Genomic DNA, 11,727 nt, shown 5'->3' with positions numbered 1-11,727 from the left:
TGTAAATGGTTATTTTGAGGAGCTTGACGAATCAGTCTATAGAGATGGCATTAATAGACTGGAACACCGCTATGAGAAATGTATCAGCCTTGGAGGAGATTATGTTGAGAAATAAAAAAAAAAAATTTTTAAAAACCTTGTTTTTCTTGGTCAGGCCGGAAACTTATCAATCCACCCTCGTATGTCGTAAGTGCATGGTCTTTGACGTCCACATTCAATGATCGCTACTTTACCTTTACCTTCTAGTAAGTACACGGACTATTTCCTTGGCATTCGTCCAAAGGACTCATTACGTTTATCCTTTCGAAATATCGTTAAGTTTTCAGTGAATAGCCTGTTGATGCCGGTCTTTATATTGTAACATGCGCCCCTTGCGGCTGTTAAACCCTCAGCGAAACTCTTCTAGTATTCACTACTAAAGAATCAAATCGCCACCGCCGTAAGAAATGTGACTCATCTTGAATTAATAGGAAAACAAGTGACTCGATTGTGACTATGTAAAAAATCGTTATCATTGAAATCGATTCATTAATTTTTTAAAACAATAACTTCTCTATGACTGGGTTTTAAATATTGGATTAATAGAGCTTTCTGAGTTAGAAGTTACCGATTGAATCAAAAGCTTGTCAAAAATTGAATCATTTCTCTTAAAAGAAGCATGTTTCTGTTACAAATTCCTTTCGAAAATAATCGAAACATTCGATATTTCTATCTGTTTTCGCCCGAGTAATTGCGTGCTCAAGTTAATTACTAAATATCCAATATAAATTACAAGAACGGTTTAATGAATAGCTAAATACTACTGCCACGTTTGAACTGCTTTTCTTCATTAGTTTTGTTTTTATTTGCAAGTGAATAGATGGCGTTGCTGCCTTCAATACATACAATACGCCATCCAGAAATTTCATTTCAGGAGGCAATAAAACCTGATGAAATCAATATTAATAAACTTTTTATTGGTTGGAATTGTATTTCTGCAAACTAGGTGATAAAATAATTATTCATTAAGCAGAACAAACACTCCTAATAAAAAAGTGAATGTAAATGGTTTAAGTAGGCGCTAATGCTTATAGAATGAAGCAGCATTTGCGCAGGTGTCGAAAATTCAATTATTTACTGCCATTATTTACTTTAATCGACGCCAACTATATAACGTTATCTATCTGTTATGATTGCAGTTTAATTTTCGTGGCGAAAATTAAAATTAAATTTTAAATCAAGCGAGCATTGTAATCATTATGGTAACAAAGTTCTCATTTATTATTAGTGCCACTTTACACTTTCCTCTAATCGTAAGTTTTGAATAAGAGCAAACAATGGGAGCGTGTATTAAATTAACGCCTACCGAGACCATAAACAACCTTTACGTCAATAAAACAAATAGCTGAACGTCGCATGATTAGCTATCACTGAAAACAGATAATAAATTACTTCTGATAGGTGAAGGTACCTTTTTCGAAATTTATCCAAAACACTAAAATATTATTCAAGCGTCTAAAACGTATTGCCATCTAGTACTTGGTAAACGAATTAAAAATTGTGAACGCTGCATTAAAAAAACTGTAAGAGTAATTACTTTATTCTAAAAAACATTGAGGCTCTATAAATGATTTATGAATTAAATAAATTATATTTAATATGAAAAATATTTATCCATCGATTTCATTGATGCAAAAAAGTTTTTTTCGTTAGCTTGGGTAATAAAATGTAATACAGCATTGATTCGTGTAGTAATCGAACGAAGAATAAACGTAATGTAACACTTTATTGTAATATTTATTACCTTGATTTGCTTACTTTAAGTTGCATTGGCATGGAATCTAATTCCCGTATAATTAATATTTTTTGGTTAATGCAACAATCCAGAAATTGACTATGGTACAACATAAATCTAATCTTTCAAGGCTAATTCGATTATATATCTTAGTTTTTTTATAGATATAAAGCAAGCATTACTGCTCGTGGGTGTATTACACGAGTGGGTTCTATGTGTAAACTAAAAAATAAGAAATAAACAATTAATATTAAGTCTAATATGTATTACTTTTATTTGTTAAGAAAATTACGTGTTTCAATTGTTTGAAAAATTGCAAAACTTTCCAATTTCTGACCTAATTTACTATGTCCAAAGTAGGAGTTGTCTAAACCTAATCGTTTAATGCTCGTAGGTGGGTAATTAGAAATTAGATAATCGATTAAATCGAAAGAATAACTTAAAGCGGCCTTAGTAAAATATTTACCTGACAAACTAAATCTGTGGCACAGCTTCTATTCGTGATAGTCACGTAAGCACAATTACTTCCAACTTTTCCGTTTTCATCAGCACGCCAAGAGTAAAATTGACATAGGTAATGTCAAGGTACATAGAGGCAAAATATCGTTCGAAATTAGTTGAAATACTATTGTTAGTAGGACATATTCAGTATATGCCTATGTCCTATGGCGTGCTGATGAGAATTAGTAAAAGCGATTCGACCCTGCGCTATCCTCTGCTTAATATCCCTATCACTCCTTCCGTCCTGACCTTATCAGACTTCCTAGATACTTAAAATCACCCACTTCTTTTAATTTTTTGTCTCTTATCTTTACATTCGCGCTTTCCCTACTTTTTCTTCCCTTGCACAGCAGTATTTTTGTTTTACATTTATTTATTTTCATACAGTACTGTTTTGTCAATACCGCTTCCATTTTATTTAAAGCTATCTCTAACTTGTCCTTGCTATCTATATCTATCCCTACAGTTGTAAGCGTAATTACATAAAACTTATTCATTCTCATCAGCACGCCAAGAGTAAAATTGACGTAGGTAATGTCAAGGTACATAGAAGCAGTATATCGTTCGAAATAGTTAAAATACTATCGTCAGTAGGAAATATTCAGTATATGCCTATGTCCTATAGCGTGCTGATGAGAATTAGTAAAAGGCGATTCGACCTTGCGCTATCCTCTTCTTAATATCCCTACCACTCCTTCCGTCCTGACTACCTTATCAGACTTCCTAGATACTTAAAATCAGTCACTTCTTTTAATTTTTTGTCTCTTATCTTTACATTCGCTCTTTCCCTACTTTTTCTTCCCTTGCACAGCAGTATTTTTGTTTTACATTTATTTATTTTCATATAGTACTGTTTTGTCAATACCGCTTTCATTTTATTTAAAGCTATCTCTAACTTGTCCTTGCTATCTATATCTATCCCTACAGTGGTAAGCGTAATTACCTAAAACTTATTCATTCTCATCAGCACGCCAAGAGTAAAATTGACGTAGGTAATGTCAAGGTGCGTAGAGGCAGTATATCGTTCGAAATTAGTTGAAATACTATCGTTAGTAGGAAATATTCAGTATATGCTTATGTCCTATGGCGTGCTGATGAGAATTAATAAGTTAAAAATCGCGATTCACTTCTGGTAGTTTTAATACATTACTGACCAAGAACTTAAAGTTCTTTAAAAACAAATCAGAATCCATAAACAATCATAAAATTATCATCAAACGTCAATGAGCAAACAACCGAAAATTTTCTGGTCAAATGACAATCTACTTCTTGTTAGTGCTCCTTAAACGTATTTCAGAAGAAAGTTAAACAAGATTCCCTCTTTATTTGAGTGTTAGGTACATTCAAAGAAATAATGATTGTAATTTTGTATCTTTAGCGACGCCTACATATTCCGAAAATGCATTTACAAAAAGGAGAAAAGAACGAAGAAACAGAACTGCTTTTATAGTGAAGGGGGGACCGAGTCTGAGTCTGAACCAACAATAAATATTTTTTTTCGGCTAATTACTTTAGGCGTCACCTTTGCGTAGAATGCATACACATACATGCATGTCTACGAATGTTGGTATGTGTGCAGATTTGTATGTATGTGAGTAGATGCAGTTATGGAAGTGCAATTTCGGAGGGCAACGACTCTCCGGTGTTAGGGTCGTTAAGTTTTGGACAAGTTTTTCGCAAAAAGACTACACCGAATGCACGGATAGAGGTGTACGTACCTATACACTTACAACTACAGGGTGATTCATCGCAAACAATAAACCTAAAACAGAAAACACCGCACCAAAATATTTTAGTAGATGTTGGAGATCCTTCTATATTGTTTCAGACTGGCAGAAACTTAAAAATAAGATTAAAGGAACATGAAGGATCAATACCTTCATAACCAAAAACATAATACAAATCGTATAAATAATAACCATTTATTAAAGCAAATAAAATAGGTATAAAACTGTGGCGACATCCACCACATGTTTGAAAATTGTTTCTTTTTGTGTACATATTGTAAATACCTTTCTAAAATATTTCTTTTCTATTTTCGATTAGGGTCTACAAAATTCCATCCTTTTGTAAATAATCTATTGTATCTTTCTTATCTATTTAAATAACTTTATTACTGTACTTTCCTANGAGACAACTCTCGGACAAACTCTTAACCGGTGAAGAGCGTATAATCCGTACAGTACTGCACGGAAAAATTGACCATTTTATCCACTTCAATTGCATTGCTCAAATGTGATGTTATTGGTACCATTTACTACTGAAAATATCAACCAGATGTTTATTTATATTTCAAGACATATTAAAGGCTTTAACGCTTGTTTTCGACTCGCACTACTATTCATGATTGAACAAAACTTTTGGCAGGTACTGTATGAAAAACTATGTTTAATGAACAAGAGTCGACAGCATAATGAGCTTTTTTCTCCCTACCTACGATTTTACCAGCGCGCATCCAAGACATTGGAAGGGGCTCATCGCTAGAGAAACTAAATGAAGTATACATATCTTCACCAATTCACTCGATGGAAGAGAGACACCATTTTTTGTCAATAGGGATATCCATACTAGTTATTTTTATTTTTACAAAAAAGAATTTGTTTAGAATAATCGGAAACTTAATATTAAAATCCGGGATGGGGAGAAATCGTACGATTTGGAGAATCTCCCAATCAAATAAAGATAATAATTCCTAATATGCTCGACAGACCATAGGTGATAGCACGTTTTCTATTTAATTCTATTATTTTTCAAATTATCGTTATATGTATGCAGAGATGAGGGGTCGGGTTTCATAAAGGCCGCCAGAAACTCATGGAGTCTCGAACCTCGACCTTCTCCACAACTATTTTAAACTTTATAATTCTCATTTCTAGTTGAACTTACACTTAATCTTCTCCTTTTCATAAAGCAACATAGCAAAAATCTTCTTCTGCATTTCTTCCTTTTTGATATTTACAGGATTCTTTGGAGGAAATATCGTCGTTGCAGAAACTACAACAACTACGATGGGAGTATATTGAAGAAGGACGACCAATCTGAAGGCGCTATACCGTCTGTCAGTTCTCACTGTCAACAGGTAAAGTTTTGTGTGCTTTTGAAAGTCTTCATTAAGTAACGAACAACTTTAATGCATGCAATTAAACTAAAAAGAGAATTAGCATACTGTGCTGTAATAAAAAGAAAAAATGCCAAATCAAATTTCCCTTAAAGTTGTGCAACAGCATGTCCTTTTTGTTTGCGTTATCTTCTGCAACTTTAAGGCAATACGTCTAACTTTCAAAGAGCTCCTTGTCACAACAAGCTTATAAATGACGTTTGTTTTAATCTGCATTAAACTACAGCATCAGCAAAATTGCCCTAAACTTTATTTCTCAATTCCATTTCCTCAAGAAAGATCAGAAAGATTAGTTTTTCATTTGGATTATCATTATTCCATAACACTGCAATGTTTGTATCTCATCCTTACCAGCTCCTAAACCTGTGATATCTTCTAGCCTTCTAGCCTTCTCTAGCAGACAAACCAAAATAATAGGAGTTTCGGCATACCATAACATATTACTGACGGCGCATAAATACCGACTAGACTTTGTAATTTAATATTATCTTCACTAGATAAAAAGCAATATTTTGTGTCGAAGCCATAAAATTCTATCCGTTTAAATGCCGTTGTTGTTGGTGTGCTTATAATCGCTCGTCGGTCTACAACGGTTGTAGCAAAGGCGCTATTGGAAAAGAATCTCACTGAATTACCAATACCATCGACCCTTATAGGAAATACCGAACTTAACGACAGACCCAAAACTGGACCAATAGTGGGAAGCTAATCATAGGCATATCGATGTTGGCCAATCTTCAAATGCCAAGTCTAAATACATTCACGTTTTGTCGAGTTCGATGTGATATAGAGCAGTCAAACAGTGGTTTGTCAATACTGGTCCAAAGTTTGGGCATTTTTCACATCTCATGGTTAAATTTATTAATGTTTCGTCGATCTAATGCTGGAGCAGCATTAGCTTCTTAATTCTGGTCCAACGTTCGGTCAATCTTCGAATACCAAGCGTTCGTCAAGTTTGGTTTAATACTGGGCAGTCAAGCAAGGGATTGTTAATACTCAGCCAAAGTTCTGATAGACTTCGAGAGTCAAGGCTAGATATATAAACGTTTCACCAAGCTATATCCGATACTGAGCAACGAAGTATTGACCAAAACGGAAACCCACGCAGTTGTCCATCATCATTATAAGGTAGTCAATCCTAAGACTGGTTGGACATACACCTTAACTTCTTCCTATCCTGACCTATTTTCGCATTTCCCTTCAGATCCTTAACTATTTGCGAACAGTAATCTAACCCAGGTCTACCTCTACCCCTCCTAACTCCCGTTTCTGCCTTTAATATGATTCTCTGACTAGACTTTCATGCCTGAGAAGGTGTCCTACTAACCTAACTCGCCTATTTCTTATTGACTTCCATAGAGTCCTCTGTTCTCCTATTCTTTCATTTTTAACCTTCTCTATCCACGATATCCTCATCATGTCCACATTTCAAACGCTTCTAATCTTTTCTTTTCACCAACAGTACATAGTAAATACGTTCATTTTTTATATATTCCGTTTTATTCTTATTTTGCACAATTATAAAACTTCCTCAAACAATTAAATTAAAAAAAAATATCAATAACAATATATAAAGACCGACTAAAGATGCTAAAAAGTAAACATTCGGTTTTATCTTTTTCGAAATACATTGTAATAGGATGACACTAGATAGTTTCATAATATTTCGACTGTTATGTCACGAACCTATAAAAATATTTATGTGGTACTGTGTCAATGAACCAATAAAAAGCAGTTCTTAACGTATTTTAAAAAACGATTAGTTTGTTTATCACTTGTAAGTATGTAAAACTGCATACAATATAAGGAAAGTTAGTTTGGTGAAGGCGCCGGGAATGCTAACAAAAGACTGTTTTTAATATTTCATTTTTGACTGCGCATTGTGTTTCGTAGAGCACGTGAATAAAAAGAAAATGAAAAAGAAAAAAAAACAACTATTTGTGTATTATGCTTGAATTAAAAATATAATTTAAAATTCTATCAGTTACATAAATTGTACTTCTCTTCATTTCGTGGAAGTTATAGATACTTTCAGCAAAACATAAGCTTTTTATTTAAAAAAGCTATATTAATAGTATATTTACATTGTTGCTGTTAATATTACTTATATTATTTATAGTCAAACATTGTTTGCTGAAAATAAAAAAGAAACTTTGAACTATAGTAAGAAAAACCAATCAGTTTATTAAACGATTACAAGGTAATATACGATGAACTCCGTGTTATACATTATTAAAACAAATGTAATGCAAATCTAAAGTGACCTTTTAGAATGCTTTCTTTTTCTCTGTTGCTAAAGCATGGAGACTGACCACCTTTGGAAAAATTTCTATGTTAGCTTCATCAAAAATTTTAACGAAACTGTGGGAAATACAATTTAGCTGCTACAGTACGTACATTATCATTTACTACATCATTGCACAATTTACGTTCTTTTGGGAGATCCCCACTTTATTTTATATTTGGACCAGAAACAACGCTTACAAATCATCATTACCATCATCATAAGGTCGTCAGTCCTAAAACTGGTTGAACACGCACAAATCGTCGTGATTTAAGTCAAAAGATTTCTCTTGTTTCCTAAATTAGTGATGAACAAGACAATACCAAGTCAGTAACCCTGGTATTGATTTTGGTCTTGCTTATTCGGTCTTAGTCTTTATCTTGACCTTATTTATATAGTCTCGGTTTTAGTCTTGTTCTCACGCTTATTAAATAATGGTATTGCTCATTTAGCCTGATCTTTATGTTTTTTTTTTTTTAATAATTCATTTAGCACAATTTTTTTATTTTTATGAAAATTCGAGAACTTACCCTTCCACCAATGCATAAATTGGTCCTTCCTACAACGCATTAAATTGACCTTTTAGCAAATGAAATAGTACAAGGTGCTTGAAAGAAGTAAAAAATCATCATCATTATAAGGTCGTCAGTCCTAAGACTAGTTGGACACGCACCTCCACTCTTTCTTATACGGAGCTAATCTTCACTTTTCCGTAAAACTAGAGCATCCATATCCTTAACTATTTGCGAACACCAATCTAATCTAGGTCTACCTCTGCCCCGCCTAACCTCCACTTCTGCTTCTAATATGTCTCTGACTAAATCTTCAAGCCTGAGAAGGTGTCCTACTAACCTATCTCACATATTTCTTATTGACTTCCAAAGAGTCCTCTGTTCTCTTACTCTTTCTTATACCTCTTCATTTCTAACCTAATCTTTCCACGGTATCGCTATCATTCGCCTGAAACACCACATTTCGAACGCTTCTAACCTTTTCTTTTCCGCCGCGCTCACTGTCCATGTTTCGCACCCGTACAGCGCTGTACTCCAAACATACACCTTTAACAATATTTTTCGAATTACTAAATTAACCGTTCGCGAGCATAGAAGTGACCTCTTTTGATTGAAGGCGACTCGACCCTGAGCTATCCTTGGCTTTATATCTCTATTACTCCTTTCGTCCTGACTAATCTGACTTCTTAGATACCTAAAATCGGCCACTTCTTCTAATCTTTCGTCTACTATCTTTTCGCTCTTCCCTACTTTTCCTTCCCTTGCATACCAGTATTCTTGTTTCACTTTTATTTATTAGTTTGTCTCCATGTATTATCTAAATATTGGAACAAAGAACACCTACTCCATTGACATTCTTGTGGATTCCTTTTTTCAAACAGTGGTTTGAGTTTATTTTCTTTATATTTAGTGTTACAATCTAGTTAAGCAAACTAAAAATTTGAAATACTGAAAATGTTTTGTTTCAAGAAAAGAATATATTAAAGTTGCTCCAAATGGTTTAACTCATAAATACGCTGGAAGTAACAATTTTTCGTTTGGTCTTGCGTATATGGTCTTGCTCTTACATATTCCGTCTTGGTTTGAATCTTGGTCTTGTTTGTTCAGTATTGGTCTCGGTCTTGTTAGTATATATATAAGCAGTCTTTTGCTTTAGTTTCATGAGAAATTTTAACGAAAATTTGTGCCCAAAACGATTTTACTGTTACGGTACATATAAAAATATATAACACGCGATGCTTGGCGGATGATATTATGTAAATGGTTCGTTGATTGAATCGAATGGTCGAAAACGTTGTCCAAACGAAGGACCCGCCCATGAAAAATGCATCGAAGCCGCATTCTTGTATGCACTTGGTCGAAACAGGTCCTTGCCCGGTTATTCACTCCCGAATTAGTGGTCCTCGATGCAATGCCCTTACGTCACGCCCTCTATCCGTCTCGCTCTTCCGATGCGGGATAAAAAAGGAACATCGAACGACGCTGACCGCGATGAATCCTTCTAATTAGCCCATGCAATAGCGGAACTGAAGAGCGGGAAGGCGAATCGGTTAATATTTGTAGTCGACCAACCAGAAAAACAAAAACAAAAACAAAAAAAAACAATTGTCTTAAAATGGGCTCCTTGTTTCGTATATTGTATATAGGAAGAAGGGCGTACTCATGGTGTATATTCCAATAATTGCGTTGTTTATGATGATAATGATTACGATGATGATGATGATGATAATGGTCAATGTGCGCGTTTTGAGAATGTCGACGCTCTTGTCGAATTTTCAACGGATGAATGGCTGAAACTGACCAAGGAAGCCTGCCAGTGACCGCAACGAAAGCAGAAGAAGACGACTGTCGGTGGAACAACAAAAAAGGCAAAACATGGAAGAAATTTGCGATAGCCATAAGAATATTCCATATACCTGACTGGGATTTATCTTAACATAGAGATGAACTAAGTAGTTGATGCACTTTTGGAAAATGTACATGTCTTTGAGTACCAACATATGGAAGCATGGAAATATGAATTTTACTCTTACCAACTCTTAGCCAGAATGGTCAATAACATGAAGAATGTGTAAACTTTAGTTATTGATTTACCTTAATTTGAGCAAAACCAATAGCACATAAAAGGATTGGTTAGCTAATCCGCGGTACCATGATAGAAAATTAAAATTTATGCCCGAAAACTTGGAATTCATCTCCGAAGTCGTAGGTATTTTATCATCATCATAAGGTCGTCAATCCTAAGACTCGTTGGACACGTACCTCCACTCTTTCCTATCCTGAGCTAATCTTCGCATTTCCCTAAAACTAGAACAACCCATATACTTAACTATATGCGAACAGTAATCTCATCTAGGTCTAGCTCTACCCCTCCTAACTTCCGTTTCTGCCTCTAATATGTCTCTGACTAGACCTTCATGCTTGAAAAGGTGTCCTACCAACCTATATCGCCTATTTCTTATTGACTTCCATAGAGTCCTCTGTTCTCCTACTCTTTCTAATACCTCTTCTTTTCTTACTTTCTCTATCCACGGTATCCTTATCATTCTTACGAACGCTTTTAACCTTTTCTTTTCCACCGCGTCCACCGTCCATGTTTCGCACCCGTCAGCCCCCAGCGATCCAATCATACACCATTAACAATCTTTTCGAATTTCTAAATTAACTGTTCGCACGCACAGAAGTGACTTTTTTTATTTAAGGCGACTCGACCCTGCGCTATCCTCTGTAGGTATTTTAACATTGTAAATATTGTTTTGTTGAAATGGTATAGATATCTAGGTCATCACAACCTGAAGAAATTTCACGCTAATTGTGGATTCACCAATGTTTAACGATGTCCTTTACAATTAAAAATATCCGCCAAGAACTTCCGATACTCATTGGTGTGCAAACCGATAGTCCTTGCACCCTTTCAATTCATTGCTAAGTTGTGGATTAAACTGTTTGGGTTTCAATGTCATTAAATGAAATGAAACTTCTTTAACGTTCCAATTTTGGTTTTACTCAACCTCGTAATTCAAAGATCATCAAATTCTTAACAGATTGAATGTCCTGCTTAATGCCTACATGCGGAAATGATGAAGATGGCAGAACCTTGAAAATCCTTTGCATTTAACATCGGCAGGCAAAATCTATCTTCAAATTAAATTGAAGTCATAAATCTTTTACAAGAATCTGACGTTACCAAACACAAGAAAGATATTATTACATACTTATTTATTTAATTAGATTAGACGAATTACGAAGCTCTCGCTTCGATCAAATTCAAAATTGAAGAGTTTATTAATTAAAGAACATGATACACAAACGACTAAAACAGTTATGTTCGATCGTCACGTATGTCGTAAGTGCATGGTCTTTGACGTCCACATTCAATGATCGCTACTTTACGAGGGTGGATTGATAAGTTTCCGGCCTAACCAAGAGATGACGCCACTAGGCCTACCTTGAGGTGACATTCTATAGTACCATCCTTGGATAGCTTGTAGCTATAGTTTCAGCCCGATCTCCTTGCTAGTGTAGGTTTGACAGCACG

General features: G+C 34.8%; 1 protein-coding gene across 1 annotated transcript in view; it reads left to right on the top strand.

Moving 5' to 3' along the window:
• The first annotated feature begins 5,252 nt into the window (after positions 1 to 5,252).
• LOC108742327 overlaps positions 5,253 to 11,727 on the top strand; it is a 54,733-nt gene continuing 48,258 nt past the window's right edge. Inside the window, exon 1 of the mRNA XM_018477507.2 lies at positions 5,253 to 5,354. The gene's annotated coding sequence lies outside the window, so the exon portion shown is untranslated. The remainder of the gene's footprint in view (positions 5,355 to 11,727) is intronic.

Source organism: Agrilus planipennis, unplaced genomic scaffold (genome assembly GCF_000699045.2).
Source record: "Agrilus planipennis isolate EAB-ADULT unplaced genomic scaffold, Apla_2.0 scaffold3, whole genome shotgun sequence".
Classification (NCBI taxonomy): Eukaryota; Metazoa; Arthropoda; class Insecta; order Coleoptera; family Buprestidae; genus Agrilus; species Agrilus planipennis.
The sequence above is the reverse complement of the archived record's forward strand: the minus strand, read 5'-3'. Positions and strand labels throughout refer to the sequence as shown.